Source organism: Notamacropus eugenii, chromosome 3 (assembly GCF_028372415.1).
Source record: "Notamacropus eugenii isolate mMacEug1 chromosome 3, mMacEug1.pri_v2, whole genome shotgun sequence".
In the NCBI taxonomy this organism is placed as follows: Eukaryota; Metazoa; Chordata; class Mammalia; order Diprotodontia; family Macropodidae; genus Notamacropus; species Notamacropus eugenii.
In genome coordinates, this window is record NC_092874.1 from 368,612,702 (window position 1) to 368,624,804 (window position 12,103).

At 38.1% G+C, this 12,103-nt stretch overlaps 1 long non-coding RNA gene across 9 annotated transcripts in view; it reads right to left on the minus strand.

Moving 5' to 3' along the window:
• The window catches only part of LOC140496962 (uncharacterized), a 238,544-nt gene that overhangs the window by 125,386 nt on the left and 101,055 nt on the right, over positions 1–12,103 (minus strand). For 2 of the 9 annotated variants that reach the window (XR_011964475.1, XR_011964474.1), the window contains one exon: positions 8,871–9,227. The exons of 2 other annotated variants lie outside the window; for them this stretch is intronic. This is a non-coding gene — a long non-coding RNA (uncharacterized lncRNA). Of the gene's footprint in view, positions 1–8,003; positions 8,816–8,868; positions 9,228–12,103 lie in introns of those variants that run through there. 5 more of the 9 variants (XR_011964467.1, XR_011964473.1, XR_011964468.1 and 2 more) reach the window with 5 other exon arrangements.

The following is a 12,103-nucleotide window of genomic DNA, read 5'->3' on the forward strand; positions in this document are numbered from 1 at the left end:
CAGCTGATGTGAGAACAGGAATTATACAGACTCAGAGGAACACACTTAATTTTTAGAAGAACTGAAAAGGTGTAGCACCAACACAATATTCACAGCACTTACGGTAGCCATGAATATGCTGGTGCAATTCTGAATCACAAAATACAACAAATTCTCCACATGGAAGTCAGAACCAAAACATTTATTCAGATACCAGAAAGCCAAATCCATCATAGTAACAAAGAAATCCATCATAGTAATCAAGAATTCTATAAACATTATCAGGCCTTCCCACAAACAAAGTCACAAGTCTAGCTGACTGCTTTTCTCTCTCCCTCAACTCTGACTGCTCTGATCAATTTGCCTCACAGGGCTGCTCCAGCTCTGCCTCTTCCTGTTCCACCCTTCCTGCTCCACCCTTTCTTGTTCCACCCATTCAGCAAGCTCCTCTCACCACAGGTTCCATGTGACTCAGACTTCCATTTGACTCATCTGAGTCACATGGGCCTATTAATGAATGGGAAAGATCTTCTCATTTAAATTACCTTTACAAAAGGTCTTGATAGCAATTATATTCCATGAATTCATTATTCATCCAAGATTCATCCAATTATATCATATCCTCCAATAAACCTCATTGGAATATAAATATGCTATGTGTTGAGCTCCTCTTTCACTTTTTAGTGTTGCAGTGATGATACTGTGTATGTGGCCCCTATTTAGAGAGTATTTGCTACTAAATGTTGGAAAATGGGAAAGACTGATGATCATCCTTTCAGCTTCTTAAAATTGGCCACCCTAATCCATAACATTGTGTGTCTATTATCTAATAGCCAACATAACAAAGTTTTGCGAGGGCCATTATAAGAAACTCAGTTACAAGAAAAACATTTTTGGCAACAAAAATTCATGAATCCATTTTCAAAGAGGATTGTGAATTCATGGATTAAATTAGGGTTAGGGAGGGATAACAGTATATCAAGAATTGGCTGTGGTTCTTAAAAATGACATTAGTAAGATTTTACCAATAAAAATTTAAAAATTAAGTGTGCCCAGTCTGCCTTCCTTCAAATTATTTACCCTGGTTATCTGATTAATCCTAATTCTTTGAAGAGAATTCTTATACCACTTAAGAACTCATTTCTTTTGAGGTAGTAGTGAATTTTCACTGATATGAAATATGTCAAATATGGGAGAAGAGGTGATGATGAGTCATTCAAGAGAGATAAAATAAGAAACTGAACACCTCTATACCAGGAATACCCATGCTCACTATATTTTAGTATTCATGTGAAGTAGAAAAGTAATGCATTTGACTGGTTCCCAAGCATTAGTGTCATAGATATGTGAGCAAGGATTTCTTTCCCAGTCTCCCTTCAACACAGAAATGTTTATAATAAAAGATATAGAGAAGAGAAGGTTTACTGCTAAGGGTACTGAATAACAAAACCCTGGGAGGAATCACCATGGTAGACTAAGCAAAATAAATACTTTCCAAATCTCTGCTAAAGTATATAAGCCACAAGTTTCATATACAGAAAACCTGTTTTTCCTTATAACGCCAGAGCTATCAAATCACTCTATATTCCAGCTATTTTTTTTTCTTTTTAAACTGATGAACCGTATCAATGAGAGAAACTGCACCACAATGAACAGTCTGGAAAAACCCTGCTCTTGATTTAGTTTAAGAGATTTGTTTTCATGACTCTGATCTTTGTATTTCTGGTGGAAATGAACTCTCTACTATAGAGAAAAACCACTGTAAAAAGACTCTAGCCAACTATATTCTCTACGAACCAGGAAACATCAGTCATTTTTTTATCAACCTTTAATCTGTGGTTTCTTTCCTATGGCAAGTGAAATGAAAAAGAAATTGTTGAATAATTTGAACATGAAGGAATTCATCCTTCAAAAAACTAAGACCAGGCATTCATCCTTGCAAGAACATACCTATAAAAAACACATTTTTAATCAATGGAAACATGAAATTACTTATTTGAAATGGTTAAGAACTGATTTATAATATACCTTAAAACTTAAAAATGGAATTAGATAATGTTTATAAAATAGCATTCCCCAAAGGGAAAGACATTGTCTCTTGATATAGATAAAACACACACACACACACACACACCTTCCACAATGTAATGGGGGAGTATGACGACACAATACATCTTTCCTTGTAAAGGGTGTGTCAACACCCCTAAAGATTTGGATTAACTCATTCACTGCACCTTGTTCTCACAGTAGCAGATCTGGGTTCCCAGAGATAGATGACCAGTACACAGTTAGACTCAAACTGTCAGGATCTGAGAGGTAAAATATACCTCCTTATGTGCACAGGACCTCTAGCTCTTGAGTCACCATGTAGTGTGGTTCTTTTTTAAAATCTATAGACCATTCACAATGGAATGTACTCAAGCAATGTATGATCTTTATACAACCAGTCATACACTGTAATGTAATTTTAGATTTTTAACATTACTATTTACTTAAAAGAAAAGAAATAATAACTTCATAGAAAATCAAGGATAAAATAAATTGCAACAGTATACACACATATATATATTATTCATGAAAGGGTATCTGATCCAGGTATACGTGTGTGTATTATATATAAATACACACACATATATGAATCACATACCCTTCCATGAATGTACTCATTGTTTATGGTAAAGAGTAGCCACACATATAAAGGAATCTGTTAGAGAAGCACATGAGGTCAGGAAATTCATGGTAACTTTAGGGTAACTTACTATTCCAAATTACAGTCTTTAATATTACTCATTTATTCAGGAATATCAGCACAATAAGAAACTGCTTCTCTGTTCACTACAGAACTATTGGTCCTCCTTTCATCTTTCACTAAGCAAATCCTCCTTTCTTCCTTACTCCAGCAGAGCATTTACAAGTGATTTGCCACCACTTCTTAGGATGAATTCTCTTCAAGTCAGGGAACTACAACACGAGTCAAGCTGGCTATCTCTGGGCTATGCAGACCAAACCCATCAATTATTTACTCACTTGTATGCTGTAGACTAGCTAGAATGGAGCTTACAGTATAGAACCCAGGGCTAAGCCAAAGTAACCCCAAACTCTTCTTTCTCAAGTCAGAAGTGGCAGCGAAGAGCAACAGGATGTTATGAGCCTGTCTCTTGAACCCCAGATGGCACTGCAGGGCAATAGCTCTTGACAAATGAAAGCAGTTCTCTCTTGACCAATCAAGGGTCATTTGGCTGAATACCTCAATCCATGCATTGCTTCTAATTGCCACAGACCCAACAGAGCTTTTCAGAAGCCTTGCTTTGTCTCTAATTCTCCTCAGGTTACTCTGTCAGATTCTTATACCCAGTTCCTTTGTACTCCAATGAATTAAATGAGACCCTCTGGATTCTTCTTTCACTTAAAAATCACAAGTTGTATCTTCCTGACTCCAAGCCCTGGGCTCTATCCACTGTACCACCTTCGGGGATAGGGAACCTGCAACCTTGAGGCCACATGTGGCCCTTTAAGTCTTCAAATGAAGCCTTTTGACAGATTAAGGGCCGCATGTGAGGACCTAGAGGGCCACATGTGGCCTTGAGGCCACAGGTTCCCTATCCTTAACTCCATGCAAACTTATGATCCTTTTAAAAATTATAACTCAGCCTCCAAATGTTTACATGGATTCTCATTTTTTATAGTTTTACCCTCTTTAGTCATAAAACAAATATACACAAAATAGGTGCCCATAATGCTTGGTACTCTGAAATCTGAAGATTTCAACAAGTTTCCCCATTTTTTGGGTGACCTTGAAACTGTGGTTCTTAAAACTCATATTTTTCTGTTTTTAAATAAATGAAAGATTTTTCTCTTTCTAACATCAGACTGTTTCCGCACAAATGAGACATAATTCTATATTGTTCACAAAGGAATTCGAGTCTTTGTATTCGCTCCACATTTCCTATTCTGTCTAAAACTGTTCAAATCCCACCTGAAAGCTTCATTTCTTCATACACAAAATAGCAATGTTTGTTAAAATGAAGATTTTTCTATTCCTATTAGTTATCAAAATGTTCCTCTATGAAAGCACTATCTAAAATTAGTTGACAAAATAATTTTATCAAAAAAATTATTTGGCCCTTTCCATCACAAAACTAAAAGATCCTTAAAAGAACAGCATACTTTAAGATAAGAAAACAAACTTAAATGCACATAATACTGCTTAGAGTTAATCATTAGCAAAGTATTTTAAAATGAAAAAAACAAGCAAGCACAGCAGCCTGTGCTCAGTCTTCTCTGAAGTTTGCATTCTTTGGCTTCAAAGAACAGTCTCTTGGCTATAGCACTGCTTGGAGTCATTCCCACTAAAAACTCAGAGATAGCAATGAGATTTGGCAGATAGATAGCATTGTGCTTTCAGCATTCTATAGGGTCAGCGGACTGTGGAATGCAAGATTCTGTCAGCTACAATAACAGCTCTGTATCCCCTGTGACTTAGAAAACTGGAAAAACTGATTCCTTAACTGTTCTATTCAAGTTAGCTCATGGTCTCAATTGGCAGGACATTGTCTCAGTTTGGTGGACTCCAAACTGGACTTTATTTTGTTCCCTTCATAAATTGTCATTCTCTGAAGTCTCATGGGCTCACCATCTCATCTTTCTGACTCAGAAGGCAAGGTACTTTATTTTTATTCTTATAATAAATTTTTTTATCATTTACAAAAAGCTTTTTTTATTTTAAAATGTTCTTTTTATTTTTATGAACTTGACAAATATCAACAAATATGAACATTTCCACATATGAACAAGAACAAAAAAAGATGATAGTATATGAATCTATGAAGACTTATTAAATATAACGTGGTAGTTGCAACATTGGTCTGCTTGTCCTTATCTACTTCTGAACTTTCTCCTCTTCTTCTACTGAAATGTACATTTTTAAATATTTCATCTACACTCTTTTCTTTCCTTTATTTTTGCCATCATTCTCCCCCAAACCCAAATAAATATAAACTCTCACTTGTAACAAATAAGCGAGTCAAGCAAAGCAATCCACAGTTTGCTCACTCTGAATATACTGAGTTTCATTTTGTACCTTTAGCCCATGACCTCTCTGCTGAGAGGTGGGAAACAGGTTTTCATCATCATTCTTTTGGAGTCCTTACTGATCGTCCTATTGATCATAGTTCTTAAGTCTTTTACAGTTGTTTTCCTTTGAAGAGCATGGAGTCACTAGGTATACAACTCCAATTCTTATTCAGTCTTGTTCAGGCTCCACAAAGCTAAAGCATAGAGGAAAGGGTTCATTACTTGTTTCTGCCTTTGTTAACAACCTCACAGCTCAAGTGCATTTTCACAGAACAGCTGAAAAGATAACAGAGATATAGGTTTAGTCTGTGCTAATTTCTCTTTTTAATTCCTAAAAATGACTCTAGCGTACTAATGGCTGGCTCAGGAATATTCTGTAAGAAAAGATTCAATGAGGTGGTGATCCAGTTCTCTGACACAAAGCCAGTCATTCAAAGATCATTAATTTCCATTAAATAATTTTCACATACAAAACTGACATGTCATTATTTGACTGGTAAAGATTATTGCAGCAGCTGACTTAAAGTAGCCAAGGAAATTCCAATTTCCACAAATGAAAAATCTTCCACCCCTTAAGGAAAAAAAGTATCATATGTTGGAAACTTGTATAAGCATATACTTGTCCTAACATCTGGTGACTTTACAATTATTAATCCCTTCTCTCCCCAAAAAGTAGGTATAAGACAGCTATCATTCTCTTTTATGGTCAAATCTTCCTAGAAAAAGCTGCACTTTGGATGTTGTCTACAGAAAGCCTGAACACAGGCTTAGCTACCAAATAGACCACCTTCAATTTGAATTAGAAGGTGAAAGGGAGGAAGGGTTCCTCTCCTCTACCACTGCTTTATTTTGTGATTGCCAGAGGAAGTGATTATAAGCATTACAGAGCCTTTGGAGCATGACCTTCAAAGGAGGTACCTCTAAGGGTGTTTGCTTGGCATGCCCAGATCTTCTAAGATGGATTCTTTATCTCCTATCTTGTAGGTTGGTATAGCCTTCTTTAATTGGATGCATAGTATTAACATGCTACTGCTTTAAAATTAGTGAGACTCTGATGGTCACCCTCTTTCTGTGGCTCCTTCTGGCACATGCTCTTTCCTACTCTCCTTTCTGAGGCATCAGGGAGTGAAGATCACAGTACACCCACATCATGGAGACCATGAAATGATCTGGTGAGGGGATGAGGATTTCCTTCCCCTGCTCCACTTTTTTATTTGAAATGGGCCAGGAGTTGCTTGTTTCTGTTCGGTGTTATTTGTCCTCAGTTTCAGGTGCCAGTGGTAACTGGACCTGGATTTTGAGCCATGGTGATCTTGAAGCCAGGAATCCAAGTAGGATAGTACAGCCAGTCTGGCAGGGATGCCTGAAAAAGCCAGGATGCCCTGGACTTGAGCCTGAAGGAGGTTTTGGACTTGGAACTGGGATTGTTCTCTATAGGAAATGAGTTTAACTATGGACCTAATACTCTTCCACTCCCCAGAGACTGAGGTGGTGCAAGAAATAAAGATCTTACCAAGAACTCCTCGGACAAACTACTGAAGTCAGGATAAAGAATTTTATTTAAGGTCTTGCAAGATCCAAGTGTCTAAAATTAATAGGCACACTTTGCCATACAATCATTTATTCCCTGACCCAAACACAAATCCCTCCCCTAAATTCCCAATTGATTGGCTACTAGAGAGTTTATAGCCTATCCAAAAAAATTACCTAAATCCCACCCCCCACCCCCATGTGGGTCCACACCCCTCCTTGCATCTCTTATTTCCACATTTCAGTTCCTCCCCCTCCTTTTCATCTTCATTTACCTTATTTAATAAAGGAAATGCCAATCCACAAAAATGTTTTCAGTCTCATCCCAGGTTGTCTGCATCACCCATAGCATGAGAAAGGATTTTCTCAATTGCTAAGAGAACTGACAAAAGCTGTGAGTTGAAGATTTCACCCAGGATATCCATAATAAAAGTCCCATTATCTAAGGCAGCATCTGGGTTGATGGACCGCATCCTCAGTGAACCTCACCTGGCCTGGGTTAGTTTTTTTTTTTTAATACACACAAAAAAAGGTCTTTTCAGAAACATAAAGGAGTCAGCCTTTAGTTATGCTGATTAACATTCCCCACTCCCCTTCTACTACAATCAGTTTAGAAGTCACATAATTTGTTTTCGTATAATTTCTGTGGAAACAAAATTCAATGATCCCTTATAGGTGGTACAAGAGGGAAGGGAGAATATGCTTGCAATGTGCTGAGTTTTTCTATTTATGATTATACCTTTTGAAGCAAATATTTCTTTGTAAAATCTAATCCAACTATTAGTGGATAGAACTGGGGTGCAAGGGACCCTCTGTACATTTGGAAAAACCTCATCAATAGGGACTAGAGCTTAGTCTAGGAGTAAAGGAACTTGTGGCTTCCAGGTCACATGTGGCCCTCTAGGTCTCCAAGTGTGGCCCTTTGAATCCAAACTTCACAGAGAAATCCTTTTGTTTGGATTCAAAGGGTCATGCTTGGAGACCTAGAGGATCACATGTGGTCTTGAAGCTGCAGGTTCCCCATCCTGGGCCAAGTTCCTATTGCTGAGAGCCTAGACATCCCTAGCTCCCTTAAGGGTACTGGAGAACCCTGGGGTAAGGGTGAAATCTAATCTATCTGGCCTTCCAGGCAGTGAAGGCTATGGTAGTCAGTGTTATTTAAGGTAACTGGTATCTTCTCCAGAACGTGATAGCAAGAACCCAAGTATTATTTGGCTTTCGTGCATCAGAACTTCTGTCTTTGTGTGTTTTTACCAACTTTGGCTTCTTTTTGTGATGAGGTGGGGACTTTGATTTCATTTCTACATGAATCTTTCCATCACTATAGGAGCCTCTGAAGCTCCTCATTTTTGAAGACAAAGTAGAAACTGTCTATATCTAGGTATCTATGCAACTGGCTAAAAAATGGAAAATTCAGTCATTAAAATAGTTGTATTTATTTTTGTTCAGTCCTGTGGCAAAGTCAAGGCAGTGGTCAGAAAAAGGGAGCAGCAAAGAAGAGACATTGGTTAATGTGGTAGCCAATGTTAACTCTGCTGCAGTACAGGAAGGAGGGGGCTAGGCTGTCAGCACTGTTAGATGAGGAAATGAAACTTCTCACAGTATCTACTGCTTGAATTTGTAGTCCATTTATCTTGACATATTCCATGCTGACTCTTCATCTGCCAAAGCACTTCTATAAATGCTGTTCCCTTCTTCTACCTCAGCTTTGGGATTTGCTGAATTCTCTTATGAAACAGCACAGTCTTTCTATCTCTCATCACAACTTGAACCATGCACCTTTTTCTCCAGAATCAGGTCTTCCAATAGGCCTAAGCAGTTGGCCTTAACTACTAGCTTGGACCCTATCCTCCCTAGGACCTCTGAGAGAGTCAACAATTTTGTTTGGTTTGGTTGTTGTCCTTCATGCTTGAAGAAGCCCAAAATGACATCACGATGTCCCATCAAGGTACGCTGTGTCTGACTGTGGCTGAACAGGCTAATATGAGGTCAGAAAGCTCATATTAGGCACAAAGGGCATAAAGTTATATATCGAGCACAATAGCTCTCCAAACACCGTTGGACTGAGGTCACAGGAGCTAGCAACCTTTTCCATTTCTACTCTTGCGGTTTGCATTGGGTTTCATGCACTGGGGCTGCCTCTCTCCTCATTAAGGATCTAGGCTCCTAACACTTCAATTCTATCCCAGGATCTTGAAGAATAGTTCTCTTTTTGGCTCTAGTCTATGGAGTCCTGGAGAGAGAGGGAATTAACAAAGGTAACCAGAGAGCAAACATGAGATTTGGAACAAAAAGTTTTAATTTCACACAGAGAGAACATTAAGCAATAACAAATCATAGAACCATGACAATCAGTTGAGAGGCTAGCACACAAACTCTGTTGGGACATTTGCAACAGGGCTACTCATTATATATTTTACCTTTCACCTCTACTGAGTATAGTTTAATCAATCCCAGGTGGCTCTTTTTTTGTGTGTGTGATGGTTTCTTTCCCTGTGGACCACTCTGTCCTGCTCAACCAGCCTGGAGCTGCTTCTGACAGTGCAGATGTTGCTACTACAACTCCTCCAGTGGTGAATATCCTGAGGCTTGGGTGTCTAGGAAGAGGGAAGATGCCAGCTCCTTCTGAGATCTCACAAGCTCTTCTACCAATAGAAGGAAAACACAAACAGGAGATGGCCCCATTCCAGACACAGATTTGTGTGGGAAATCATGCATTTATGGGATGTCCTATATAGGGAAAGACACATCAGCTCAACCCCCTACAAGTCCTTTAGAACTCAGGCCACATCTTGTAGCCAGCAAGAAGGAAAGACCTGACAGGAAAATATTTTCCATTTAGTATATCCCCAGAGTTCTGGCTCAGCAGCCAATTAAACTAATCCTCTTCACTGATAGGAAAGGTCACTCCATCATGTATCCCCAAGGGGGTGCTATTCATACAAATTTCCAAGCACTTTCAAGACTGACTTGAAATTAATTAACTAAACCAACTGCTTTGTTTGAGTATAGGCCTAGCCTTAGGTAAGGCAATCTAATAAAGCTCTTGGAAGCTAGTTTATGTGTGTTGAATTCAGAGGGCAAAATAACCCACCAAGGATGATATTAGGGAACGTTACGATCTTGAATAAATTAGTTATTTTGTCCCTAACAAAGTGTAGAGGTATCAGGTCTGAGGTGCTATTCTCCCTCTATTTTTTTAAGGTACTAAAGCAATGATTTTTGTAAGATTTATCTTTCCAGGTGGCAATAATTTGTATCATGCTGTCCCTGAGAAGCTATCTTTCTTTTCTCTTTCATTCATGGTTTTATTTTTCCCTGACGAAAGTATTTTTTATATGACTAAACAAACAGTTTTGATCTTTTTCACAGCTTAGAACACAGTCCAAAAGTTATTTATTTGGTAGATGTTTAGTCTTCTAGGCTGCCTTCTTTGTAGATCTTTCAATTCACAAGGGTGAATAATCCATTCTCTAGCTTATGTTAAAATCCATATTTCATATTCCCACAAGGCTATAGAAATTAGCTATTCAATGAATTTTTTACTTAGAGGTACAAGAGTTGTTCTTATCTTGAGAGAGTCTGTTATTTTAATAGCATTGTACTCACATGGACAACTTTCTTCTTATTTCTCCTTAAATAAGCTACCTTTCTGTTTTTCTGGGGTTGTGGCTATCCTTCTTTATTCCTGACTAAACCCAATGCCTACAAAACAACCATGTCTCCCTCATCCTTAAAAATAAACAAAATGCAAAATAAACCAAAAAACAAAAACAGCCTCTCTTGATCTCTCCTAGCTATTTATTTCTTCTCCCTTTCTTGGCTAAATTTGAGAAAGTCATTTATTTTCTCTCCTCTCACTTGTTTCTAAAATTTTTTGCAATCTGGATTCTGATCTCATCACTCAAATCAAGCTTCAAATTTAATGGCCTTTTCTCATTCCTCATTCTTCTTGACCTCTTGATAGCCTTCAAGAATTCTGGTAACCTTATCCTCCTCTATACTCACTCCTCTCTAGGTTTTCATCATATTGCTCCTTCCTAATTTTTTCCTACCTCACTATTCCTTCCTAGTTTTCTTTGCATGATCTTCATCCATGTCATGTCCACTAATCATTGGTGATCTCCCATGGTGCTCTGTCCTAGACCCACTTCTCTTTTTCTTCTATACTATCTCCATGGATGATATCAGCTCCTATGGAATCAATTATCATCTCTTTGAGATGACTCCCAGACCTATATATTCAATCTTGGTCACTCTCCTGAGTTACAGTTATGCATCATCAACTGTTCTTCAGATGTCTTGCAGGCATCTGAAATTCAACATGTCAAAAAGAGTGCATCTTTACAACTAAACTTTCCCCTCTTCTCAACTTCTCTATTATTCCATAGGACACCATCAGCTGTCCAGTGACCCAGTTTCCCAACCTCAGCGTTATCCTCAATTTCTCACATTTACTCACCTTACATATTTTATCTGCTGCCAAATCTTTTTGTTTCTACCTTCACAACAAACCTTGTATATGCCTTTCTCTTGACTCACAGACCCACTATATTATACAGGCTCTCATCACTATTTGCCAATACTATTGAAATAGCCTTTGAAATGATTTCCTTGCCTCAGGCCTATCATCATTCCAATCTAGCTTTTAGTCCTCTGCCAAAATGTAAAGTATAGCTCTAATTATGTTACCTCTTCTCCATCCCAATCAGTAAACTCCAGTGGCTCCAGTACCTTCAGAAACTAAAATAAAGTCCTATGTTTGGCACTGAAAGCTCTTCATGACCTCTCTACTCTCTTCCTTTCCAGTCTTCCTATACTTTACTCCTCCCCCCATCATTCACTCTACAATCCAGTTATATCTGTCTGTTTACTGTTGCTCACACATAACACTACTCATCTCCACATTTTAGCATCTTTAATGATTCTATTCAAACCCTATTTTCTGCAAAAGGTCATTTTTTGGCTCCTACCCCTGATCTATCCACTAGTGCCTATCTTCTGGGATTAATTTATGCCATTTCTGTTTACATCTGTCTGTACATAATTACTTCAGTTCTATATCCTCAATTAGAATGTGAGATCCTCAAAGGCAAGAATAATGCTTCTTAAGTGATTAACTGGCTGACTGAATGGAAGCAGAAATCTAATTGGCTTTGACAAAAAATGTGTACTGAAATACAATGAACATCACACACAAAAATCTGTCACTAAGTGTGGTACTGACTAGGCCTGCCATATAATCTAGCCTATTCCTTAAAAAGTGGTATATCCATCCCTAAGATTTAGTAGCTTCAAGGAATTAAATCCCAACCCATTAATGTGACTCTTTGGTTGCCTAAGGTCAGGTCACTTAGTCTGGTCAAGTTTCCTTAAAGATCCGGTAAGCTTGATGAGGTAGAGTCAATATAATAGAGTAAAGGGTCACAATTGGAACTTTCCCTCAGAGCCTTTTACAAAATGACCATAGAAAACACCACATTAAATTCTGAATAAAAAAGCCAATAAAAAGGCAGAGGGA